Source organism: Mauremys mutica, unplaced genomic scaffold (genome assembly GCF_020497125.1).
Source record: "Mauremys mutica isolate MM-2020 ecotype Southern unplaced genomic scaffold, ASM2049712v1 Super-Scaffold_100100, whole genome shotgun sequence".
Lineage (NCBI taxonomy): Eukaryota > Metazoa > Chordata > Testudines > Geoemydidae > Mauremys > Mauremys mutica.
This window is the reverse complement of record NW_025423267.1, coordinates 69,826-81,465: the sequence shown is the minus strand read 5'-3', so window position 1 is coordinate 81,465 and position 11,640 is coordinate 69,826. Positions and strand designations below refer to the sequence as shown.

The window sequence follows — 11,640 nt, the reverse complement described above, 5'->3', positions numbered from 1 at the left end:
CACAGACGCCTCTTCCCCAAGACTGTACCCTCCCCCCCCTCCATCATTTGTCCTAACAGCCAGTAAAGAGTGGTGGGGCCATGGCCCTCTAAACCCCCTGTTCCAGCACCCCTGACACAGAGCTAGGCAAGCAGCAGTGTGTGTGTGTGTGTGACAGAGAGTGCTGTGCTGAGCTGAACCAGTGAGAGAAGGGGGGCTGTTGTCAGGGCTGTCCCCTGCCTCAGGACTGGTTGGTTCCAGCAGCTGTCTGAACTTAGAGACATTGTGCCGACACACTCACTCTTCCGCAACGCACACACTGTCTCTCCCCCCACACACACATGCTCTCTACCCCACCACGCACATTGCAGTTGAAAAGCAGCTGGCAATCTAGTAGGATGCCCATGGAACAATGGGATAGAAACCTGCATCATGTGATGCTGTACCAGCCCGTGAGGCATTGCAAACCCTTCCCAAAGCACCCTGCAGCCAGCTGCACAGTGGGATGGCTACCCACAGTGCACTGCTCTCTGTGGCAATCCAAGAGATGCTAGCATGGAAGTGCTCTGGTGACACAGGGGAATAGGGTGGACATGCAACAGCTGTTCAATTAAAACACTTTAACTAAAGCCATGTTACTCTTTCATGTAGACATAGCTTTAGAGTAAGACAAGACCCAGCTGCATTGAAACTAAAGAACCACAACTTCCTCTGTAGTTGGCAGGATTTGAACCTGCGCAGGTAGACCCCAAAGGATATTTAGTTCATTGCCTTAACCACTTGGCCACAACTACTTGCTGGGTGTGTGGTTCTCACTGCACTCTAGTTCTGTTCTCACTGAGTGATCAATTCCAGTTGTTTCCTGAAGCCAGCCTCCACAACACACACACACTGCTGTGCCCTTGTGTAAGTGTGTCCGTGGCTAATCAGCAAGAATTCCTGCTCTTTTCCCTTCTGGCTGGAGCATGAGGAGAGTGTCCATTTCCTGCCTTGATCATTCAGACAGTCCCTTTCCCGTCATATCCCCAGTACATCAGTGATTGCGATAGCAGGGGGCAGGTTTTCTCTGGGGCACTGAGCTTTGCCAGGGGGTTGGTGGCTCCTTTCTTTCCTCACCCTGGAGTAAACTCAGCTTTTTATTCCATCCTTGATGTTTCAAGGAATAACAACAGATGACCAAAGAAAGAGGTGGGCAGGGCAGGTCTCAGGGGAGGGGGCAGAGAGGTGTGGGCAGGGCAGGTCTCAGGGGAGGGGCAGAGAGGTGTGGGCAATGGGCAGGGTGAGTCTCAGGGGAGGGGACAGAGAGGGGCGGCCCTGCCCTCAGTCTTTCCTCGTAAGTCCCCTGCCCCCGAATCATTTTTGTTGCCCTCCCCTAGACTCTCTCCAATTTGTTTCTGTAGTCGGGGCGGGGGGGGAGAGAACTGGACGCAATGGTCCAGATGTGGCCTCACCAGCGCTGACTAGAGGGGAATAATCACTTCCCTCGATCTGCTGGCAACGCTCCTACTAATCCAGCCCAATATGACCAGTTACCCATATTGAATGCAGACACAGCAATATCTGATACATTGGTTCCTGTCCATTCAGGAGGTTATTTCCCACCTATTCATAAATAATGAAGCTGCTCTAAGCGGAGGGGAGAGAGCTGTCCCGTCCGTGCAGTTAACCCATCTCCCCGAGAGGTGGTAGCTATGTCAGTGGGGGAAGCTATGCTGGTGGGTGTGCAAGCTGTGGTGTCTACATGTGTATGTAAAGTTTAATTAACCCCCATTTTTAAAACCCCTGTGGTCTGGGAATAGAAAAGGAGCTCTCTGAGGCAGAGCCCGTCCTTCAAAATCCTTAAGATCATGGACTTGCCTATGCAAGTGTCATGGGGGTATAGCTCAGTGGTAGAGTGTTTGAGTGTAGATTAAGTGGTCCTTGGTTCAAGTCCAAGTGCTCCCTTCAAGCCTGTTCATTCAATAAAAATAATTTCTTTTCCAGTATGCTCAGGAGCTCCACTAAATAGGGATCCCTGAAATGAATAGACACACTCAATGTTTTCCTGTGCAAATGCATAAAAACCTAGCAAACATGTCCCCCAGCTGAAATCAGTTGCAATCCTCTAAGTGTCGGTTTGTTTTCATCAATGAAACAAAGGCACATGAAGACACATTTGCAGGTCCTTGGCCTCCATGGGCTACAATGTGCAGAAGAACAAGAACCACATCCACGTGGGAGGCATGGACTAGTCTGTATTACATTTGGTAAGTAAGGTGCCATTGGGACTGAAAACTCTACTGGGGGTGGACAGGAGCCTGTTACAAAACTAAAATAGCCAAGATTTACCAAACTCCCTGTTACACATTCAATCCTCTGTGCACACGGTATCAATTGGGGCTCTAATAAATGGCAGCCTTCCTTTAACACAGATCGTTGTTCTGTGTAACTTTCAGATGCATTCGAATGGCAGCTGTTCAGAGGTCATGTGCTGCTAGTTCATGAGCAGCAGCAGAGTCTCTGTACGTTTACCAACCGTAGAGCTGGGTGTGTCTGCATCCAAGTAACTGCAGAGTCAGTGTAGTACCAGACAGTTAATTGCACAGTCTCCCTTTCTGGTCTCATTGATCATTTGAGTAGAAACAGCAACGGTTTGGTGGGTTTTGTTTTTTTCCCCCTTCGTTTTCTCCCAAGGAATGTGTGATCTTGAGCATGTTAGTTTAAGTTCCCTGTGGGTCAGGAAAATTCCATCTCCTTGAAATAGCTGGGAAGTGACCTGTTTGTATCACCTAGAATAAAGGAGCTTTTAAAGAAGAAACTGCTTTACAAATATGCTGGGATAAAATCAGTAAATTCCATGGCCAGACACCAGGCCAGGATCAATTAATTACAGAAGAAACAAACTCTTGGGAAGTAGCTGTAATTTGTCCCCAAACCATTCCTTGTTCTCATATGCTATCACGGATTCTCTTCTAGAAGGCAGAGTTAAGGTTATCTTGGCATGTACCCTCACTCTGTATTCCCTGTTTCTCCAGAGTTTGAGTTTTACTGAACTCAATGTTCTGGAAGGTAAGAGATAGTCACAGTCAAAGTTATCTCTCTGTTAACAAAGGTTTTGTTAGTGGCAAATAATGAGACTAATCCCTCATTGCGGTAATTCTACTGACTTCAATGTGCTCTTTCCCCATTTCTAGTTCCAAAAAAATAAGCAAATTAAAACAACCTTGAGACCTAAAATGCTGTGAGAAAGTGAAAATTTTAGTAGCTCAAATATTTCAGTTTCTTCTGTGTTTTGTACTTATGTAAATGGCACAACATGTTAATTTATAAGCACATCATTCTTAACATCTTTAAATATTCTGTAGTACATTGACTAGATCAAGTGGGTTGTTCAATGCAGTGAGGTTTTCATGCAGTGCCCAAAATATATTTTTCATATTATGTAAATTAACACCAGGGCCGGCTCCAGACCCCAGCGCGGCAAGCACGCGCGTGGGGCAGCCCTTTCCCTGGGGGGCGGCAGGCTGGGCCGGCGGACCTGCGCAGTCATGCCTGCGGGAGGTCCACCGGAGCCCCGGGACGACCGGACCTGCCGCAGGCATGACTGCGGAGGGGGCGCTCGTCCCGCGGCTCCAGTGGACCTCCCGCAGGCATGACTGCGGACGGTTCGCTGGTCCTGCAGCTCGGCTGGACCTTCCACAGGCATGCCTGCGGCAGCTCAAGCAGAGCCGCCGGACCTGCGAACCGTCCGCAGCTGTGGGAGGTCCAGCCGAGCCGCGCGACCAGCGGACCCTCTGCAGTCATGCCCGCGGGAGGTCCGCTACTCCCGCGGCTCCGGGGCGCCTCCCGCGCATGACTGGGGCGGCCAAAAAGGTAGAGCCGCCCCTGATTAACACAACTCACTGAACACAAAATTCTGTATTTCATGCTGTGAAGTGTGTTGGTAGCACAAATTAATAGCTTTATTTTCTCTCTCTCTCTCTGTGAGGCACAACAAAATAATTTAGTGATGCTGAAAATGTTCCCTTCTCCAGAACTGCCTTGGAATCACCTTCCCTTTGTAGATTAATCTGTCCCTGAGTCTCTACGAGGGAAATATAGTTTCTATGAAAAAAACCACAGTTTTTTAATTAAAGGGACTGAGACAGAATAGGTTACTCAGACATAGGTTAGGGGGTTGTTATAGAAGTGGGTGGGTGAGATTCTGTGGCCTGCATTGTGCAGGAGGTCAGACTAGATGATCATAATGGTCCCTTCTGACCTTAAAATCTATGAGAATAGCCACATGAGGGGGACACATCAGGAATGCAAAGCAACAGGTTCCTGGTTTGCACATTGATGGTATCATTGATGGTGATACTAGATCGACAGGTCATACTGGTAGTACTGTGTCCCTACCGAGCGGGGTGAGAAGAGTGAGAGGAGCCCAACAGCAAAAGGTAGGATGTTTGTTCACCAATGCGAGAAGCTTAGGTAATAAAATGGAGGAACTGGAGCTCCTGGTCCGAGAATTGAAACCGGATATCGTAGGAATAACCGAAACATGGTGGAACGGTAGCCATGACTGGAATACAGGTATGGAAGGGTATGTGCTGTTTAGAAAAGACCGATGCAAAGGTAAGGGTGGGGGAGTAGCATTGTATATCAATAATGAGGTGAAATGTAATGAAATAACTAGCAATGCAATGGATAATACGGAGTCTGTGTGGGCAATGGTCACATTAGGGAAGAAAACTACCAGAGCCTCACCCAGGATAGTGATTGGGGTGTGCTATAGACCGCCAGGATCTAGCTTGGAGACGGATAGAGAGCTCTTTAATGTTTTTAAGGAGGTAAACACTAATAGGAACTGCTTGATCATGGGAGACTTTAACTTCCCAGATATAGATTGGGAAACAAATGCTAGTAATAACAATAGGGCTCAGCTTTTCCTAGACGTGATAGCTGATGAATTCCTACATCAAGTGGTTGCTGAACCGACGAGGGGGGATGCCATTTTAGATCTGATTTTGGTGAGTAATGAGGACCTTGTTGAGGAAATAGTTGTAGGGGACAACCTTGGCTCGAGTGATCACGAGCTAATTCGTTTCAAAATTAATGAGAGGATAATTAATATTGCATCTGAGACTAGGGTTTACGATTTCAAAAGGGCTAACTTTACTAAATTAAGACGACTAGTTAGGGAAGTGGACTGGACCAACATATTTAGGAATCTAAAGGTAGATGACGCCTGGGGTTACTTCAGGTTGAAATTGCAGGAGTTGTCAGAGGCATGTATCCCGAGAAAGGGAAAACGGCTCGTAGGTAGCAGTTTTAGACCGAGCTGGATGACCAAGCGTCTTAGAGGGGTCATTAAGAAAAAACAGAAAGCGTACCGGGAGTGGAAAATGGGAGGGATCAGCAAAGAAACCTACCTTATTGAGGTCAGAGGGTGTAGGGATGCAGTGAGAAAGGCAAAGCGACGGGTGGAGATGGACCTAGCGAAGGGGATTAAAACCAATAGCAAAAGGTTTTTTTAGCCATATAAATAGGAAGAAAACCAAGAAGGAAGAAGTGGGACCGCTTAAAACTTTAAACGGAGTGGAGATTAGGGATAATCTTGGAATGGCACAATATCTGAATGAATATTTTGCCACGGTCTTTAATGAGGCTAATGAAGGGCTAAGGAATAGTGATAGAGGGACCGATGGGAATGAAGATATGGGGGTAGACATTACGGTATCGGAGGTGGAGGCCAAACTTGAACAGCTTAACGGAAGTAAATCAGGGGGCCCGGATAATCTTCATCCTAGAATATTAAGGGAATTGGCGAGTGATATTGCTAGCCCGTTAGCGATGATTTTTAATAAATCTCTAAATTCGGGGATTGTACCGTTGGACTGGAGATTAGCTAATGTAGTTCCTATATTCAAGAAGGGGAAAAAAAGTGACCCGGGTAACTACAGGCCTGTGAGTTTAACATCTGTAGTATGCAAAGTAATGGAAAAATTTTTGAAAGAGAGAGTGGTTAAGGAGCAGGAGGCCGATGACAACTGGGATAGATTACAGCATGGTTTTACGAAAGGTAGATCGTGCCAAACCAATCTGATCTCCTTCTTTGAGAAAGTAACAGATTTTTTAGACAAGGGAAATGCGGTGGATCTAATATATCTGGATTTCAGTAAGGCGTTTGATACGGTACCGCATGAGGAATTATTGGTTAAATTGGAAAAGATGGGGATCGAAATGAAAATCCAGAGGTGGATAAGGAGTTGGTTAAAGGGGAGACTGCAGAGGGTAGTACTGAAAGGGGAACTGTCGGGTTGGAGGGGGTTACCAGTGGAGTTCCTCAAGGTTCGGTTTTGGGTCCTATTTTATTCAATCTATTTATTGCTGACCTGGGAACCAAGAGTAGGAGTGGGCTGATAAAGTTTGCGGACGACACCAAGTTGGGAGGTATTGCCAATTCGGAGAAGGATCGGGATATCCTCCAGGGAGATTTGGATGACCTTGTAAACTGGAGTATTAGTAACAGGATGAAATTCAATAGTGAGAAGTGTAAGGTTATGCATTTAGGGATGACTAACAAGAATTTTAGTTATAAGCTAGGGACGCACCAGTTGGAAGTAACGGAGGAGGAGAAGGACCTGGGAGTCCTGGTTGATCGTAGGATGACTATGAGTAGGCAATGTGATGTGGCCGTTAAAAAAGCTAATGCGGTCTTGGGTTGCATTAGGCGGGGTATTTCTAGTAGGGATAAGGAAGTGCTAGTCCCGTTATATAAGGCGTTGGTGAGACCTCATTTGGAGTATTGTGTGCAGTTTTGGTCTCCCATGTTTAAGAAGGATGAGTTAAAACTGGAACGGGTACAAAGAAGGGCCACTAGAATGATCCGAGGAATGGAAGGCCTGTCGTATGACAGGAGACTTGAGGAGCTCGGTTTGTTTTCCTTAACCAAAAGAAGGATAAGGGGAGATATGATTGCACTCTTTAAATATATCAGAGGGATAAATACCAGGGAAGGAGAGGAATTATTTCAGCTCAGTGCTAATGTAGACACGAGGACAAACGGATATAAATTGTCAGTCAGGAAATTTAGGCTTGAAATTAGACGAAGGTTTCTAACCATCAGGGGAGTGCAATACTGGAACAGCCTACCGAGGGAAACAGTAGGGGCGAAGGACCTCCATGACTTTAAGATTAAGCTAGATAAGTTTATGGAGGAGATGGTATAATAGGATAACGGGCTTAGTCAATAGGTCAATTAAGTGCCAAACTGGTACTTAATTGGGTCAAATTGGGTCAATAATATGATATTCTTAACCTCTTTCAGAGGGTATGGCTGGAGAGTCTTGCCCGCATGCTCGGGGTTCAGCTGACCGCCATATTTGGGGTCGGGAAGGAATTTTCCTCCAGGGCAGATTGGCAGTGTCCCTGGAGGTTTTTCGCCTTCCTCCGAAGCATGGGGCAGGGGTCGCTTGCTAAAAGAGTGGGTAGATCGGCTAATGTGGCCTGCATCTTGCAGGAGGTCAGACTAGATGATCATAATGGTCCCTTCTGATCTTGAATTCTATGATTCTGTGATTCTACAAGGGATTGAACTCGACTCCCCTCTTTTCACAGACACATTTGTTTTATTCTCTGAGGTCAAACGTAAGTTTAAATGTTGTACTTAGTCCTCTGCCTTGTAGCTTCAACAGCCGCAGATGCAAGATGAGTTACTGCAGCCTAGACCTTGTGTCCGTGTTTAGGTGGTTTTCACCTAAACGTTCAAGCAGCTCACAGCAATGTCCCGAGCTCCCCAAGTCCCGCTGACAGCTGAGCTCTTCCTGCCCACTGAGCCCAGCCCAGACAGTGGGTGGGGGGTGAGTTTGTACCCAAATAACTGACAGAGCCAAGCAAGGAGCAAAGAAATGTTTGCTTCGGTCACTAGGTCTGTGTTTCTATTGCTCGTTTGCTCTCTCCCCTTCCCTGATAAGGAGCAACGGTAAGAGAAGAGGTTAAAACATGTGCTAGGTGGTGGCTGGGTTTGGATGACAAATTTAAAACCATCTCAGCGCCCTCTAGTGTGACACTGACACCATCAGATTCTCACCTTTCACTCACACTTCATTAATAACAGTTTCCCTGAACTACTTTGCTATGATTATTTCAATGGCTCTGACACCGATACCTGCTGCCCCTTCTGGCTGGTTAATTGCACTATTTGGAACCTGCTCCTAAAATTACACCCTTCCTGGGAGCAAGATTCAGAACTGCCCAAGGAAACCCCATTGGGTTTCAAGTGCAGCCCAGGCAGGGTGGCAAGGGGACAGCACAGGGGTCTCAGAGCTTCTTCTTCCGCCTCACAGAGAGAAGGTTAAGGGGGGGCCACTAGTTATGACTCCTGGGTTTTAGTCCTGGCTGTGGGAGGAAAGGGGTGTTTAGTGGATTAGAGTTGGGGGCTTAGGAATCAAAGAGGAAACATCTCCCTTTTCAGCTTCAATGCACATTGAACAAGAACATGGCTTCTCATCTCTTCGGTTTCAGAGGCGCAGCCGTGTTAGTCTGTATCCTCAAAAAGAACAGGAGTACATGTGGCACCTTAGAGACCAACAAATTTCTTAGGTTCTGTTGCCATCATGTGGCCATTTCATTTCACTTCTTATTGTTAAAAGGTTTGGGTACTTCAAAGAGGCTAATCATCTAGTGGCACAAGCTCCGCAAGGGATGTGGTTAAATCCCCATCACTGCCCTGTGTAAATGAAGACCGCAGCTCATGCTGCAAGACACCTGGTGTCTGGGTGTCGCTGTTCCCCCTTCAGAACCTCTGGGACATGGTGCTTCCCTCCTCCCAGTTCAAGATCCCCATCATGTGGGTTCTCCCATCCAGGATCTCCGGTGGGTGTCTCTGTCCCCCACCCCATGAACTAGCTCCCGTGTGTGGTTTCCCCTGCCTGCCCCCATCCGGGATCTGTGGATGTCTCTGTTCCCCTTTTCAAGATGCATGTTGCTTGGGTGCGTCTCTCCCCCCAAGTCAGAATCTCCAGCGTGTGGGTGCTCCCATCCCCCCCTCCAGGCTCTGCGGGGGGTGTCTGTATAAAAAGAGACCGTGTCTCACTGTCTTGCCCAGGCTGCACTGCAGGGGCTACTCACAGGTGTGATCCCACTACTGATTGGCACAGAAGTTTTGACCTGCTCCGTTTCTGATCTGGGCTGCTTCACCCCTCCTAAGGCAATCTGGGGAACCCAAGCTGCCCTGGGATCACCATATTGATGCTGAACTTAGTGCTGACACCCGATTGGCACAGCCCCCTGCAGCCCAGAACTCCTGAGCTCAAGCGATCCGCCGGCCTCGGCCTCCCCAGAAGCTGGGACCACAGGCACCAGCCACGGGGCCCAGATTGCTTTGCAGCCTGGTAGCTGGAGCTTTAAACTCTGCTTGTGAGCTCTGTGCCTTGGCCAGACGGGGACAGCCTGGAACTGGGAAATGCTCCTGCTTCCCCCGCCCCCGTCTCATGTCGAGCTGCAGGCGCCGCTGTCCTCCCAGGTAAGATCCCGGATGTTTCGGTGCCCCCCATCCCCCCGCCCAGGTGTCCGGGTACCTCTGCCCCCCATACAGAATCCTGGGTGTGTGGGTGTCCGTCCATCTGCAGAGGATCCCGGAGTGTGGATGCCCTTGTCCCCCCCTACAACATCCTGGGTGTGTGGGTGCCACTCTCCCCCCAGTAGATCTCTGGTGGGTGGGTCCCCAGGGTGTGAGTGCTCCCATCCCCCAATACAGGCTGGGGGGGTATAACTGTCCTGCCCAGGCGGTGCTACAGCAGCTGTTCACAGGGGCAGCAACCCCACTGTCAACCTGCAGCTTAAACCTGCTCCAGGGGTGACCTGCTTCACCCTCCTTTGGGAGCCTGGGGACCCCGAACTGCCCAGAATCACCTGATTGATGCCGAGCTTAGCACAGACACCGGCTCAGCCTGGCAGGGAGCAGCCCTGAGCCCTGACAATCAGCTTCCCTCCACCTCCTGCTGCATAGCGAGGGTCCCACGCGAGAGGCTTTGTGCCCAGTTTGTTCAGGAGCGTCCCAGGCTCCAGCTGTAAACTCTGCTCGTCAGTTCTAACCTTTGGCCACACGAGGGCGGCACTAACGGTCCCATCTAAACGCTGTTCGCGTTCGATCCTTCGGACCGCAGATTGTAACCCACGGGCAGATCTCTGAGCGCAGCCAGATCCCTCCCCAAACTGAACATTGAAGCAGCAGCTCCCATTGGAAAGATCAGGTTTTTTGCCTTTAAAAACAAGGAAAATGTCTCCAGCGAGAGACTGAAGAAGCTCAATTGATTTCATTGACTGGAGGTTAAGAGGCGATTTAATCACTGGTTTAAATACGTTTTACAAATTCCCAGAGGGGGGGATATGTGATTTAAACGGTTCTTTAATTCATCAGACAAAGACTGAACAAGACCCCATTGGCTCGCAGTCGATGTCAGAAAATGCCAACTGGAAATTACCATTTTTTGACCGTGAGGCTAATTATCTAGTGGAACAAGCTCCGCAAGGGAAGTGGTAAATTCCCCATCACTTGCAGTTTGTAAATCAAGACCGCAGCTCTTGCTGCAAGACACCTGGTGTGTGGGTGTCCCTGTTCTGCGTTTCGGGATCCCTGGTACATGGTGCCTCCCTCCCACCAGTTCAGGATCCCCACAATGGGAGCTCCCATCCCCCCATACAGTCTCTGCGGGGGAGGGGGGTGTATAAAAAGAGACCGAGTCTCACTGTCTTGCCCAGGCTACGCTGCAGGGGCTACTCACAGGCGCGATCCCACTACTGATCAGCACGGGAGTTTTGACCTGCTCCATTTCCGACCTGGGCCGGTTCACCCCTCCTTAGGCAACCTGGAGACCCCAAGCTTCCCAGGGACCCCCATATTGATGCCAAACTTAGTGCGGGCCCCCTACCGGCACAGCCCCCTAACCAGGCCAGAGAGAGCAGCAGGTTTCCCCTATTGTTTCCTGCTCTTGTTTTCTTGACTAGTTTCTCCTCTGCACCAACTTGCTTTTTTTGCTTTGTGAGCCTGGCTAGCTCAGTGGGTAGAGCATCAGACTTTTAATCTGAGGGTCCAGGGTTCAAGTCCCTGGTCAGGTGATAAACTACTCACCAAGATCTTAGCATGTCTTGTTGGAGTCCCCTTTGATGTTACTTTTTCTCTGCAGGATTTTCCCTTTCCTCAGAAGGGCCTTTTTGTGTGTGGGTTTGAAGGGGCAACTTCCTGACAGCCCCTCTGTCCTTGCAGCCTGGAGGAATAAAGGCCTCTGGGCATAGAGCATGTTCCTTCCCTGCGCGCGCGCGCGCGCACGCACGCACGCACACACACACACACACACACACACACAGAATATCCCTAAGGAATTAGAATCACCTGCTGCCTTCCCCTGTCCCACAAATCGTAGGGAGAAGGACACTGCCCAGCTTATTTGGGGAGTGGGTCTTTCCCTCGTGGTTTATGTTAATGTGTTGGGGCTGCTGACATGACTTCTGCTAACCCTGGGCTTACATTGCAGTGTAGACATATCCTGAGAGGGCATCTATACTGTGACAAAATCCCGCTGGCCTGGATGGTCTGATTTGGGCTCCTGGGGCTCAGGTTGTGGTGCTAAAAACTACAGCGTAGACATCTGGGCTCAGACTGGAGCCCAGGCTCGGAGACCCTCACCCCTCGTGGGG

General features: G+C 49.1%; 3 non-coding genes across 3 annotated transcripts; 2 read left to right on the top strand and 1 right to left on the bottom strand.

Moving 5' to 3' along the window:
* Positions 1-691: 691 nt before the first annotated feature.
* On the bottom strand, positions 692-773 carry TRNAF-AAA. Its single transcript has one exon. It is a non-coding gene; the product is annotated as a tRNA-Phe (tRNA).
* A 1,078-nt stretch (positions 774-1,851) lies between these two features.
* TRNAY-GUA lies at positions 1,852-1,923 on the top strand. Its single transcript has one exon. It is a non-coding gene; the product is annotated as a tRNA-Tyr (tRNA).
* A 9,065-nt stretch (positions 1,924-10,988) lies between these two features.
* Positions 10,989-11,061, top strand: TRNAK-UUU. The gene has a single exon. It is a non-coding gene; the product is annotated as a tRNA-Lys (tRNA).
* Positions 11,062-11,640: the final 579 nt, after the last annotated feature.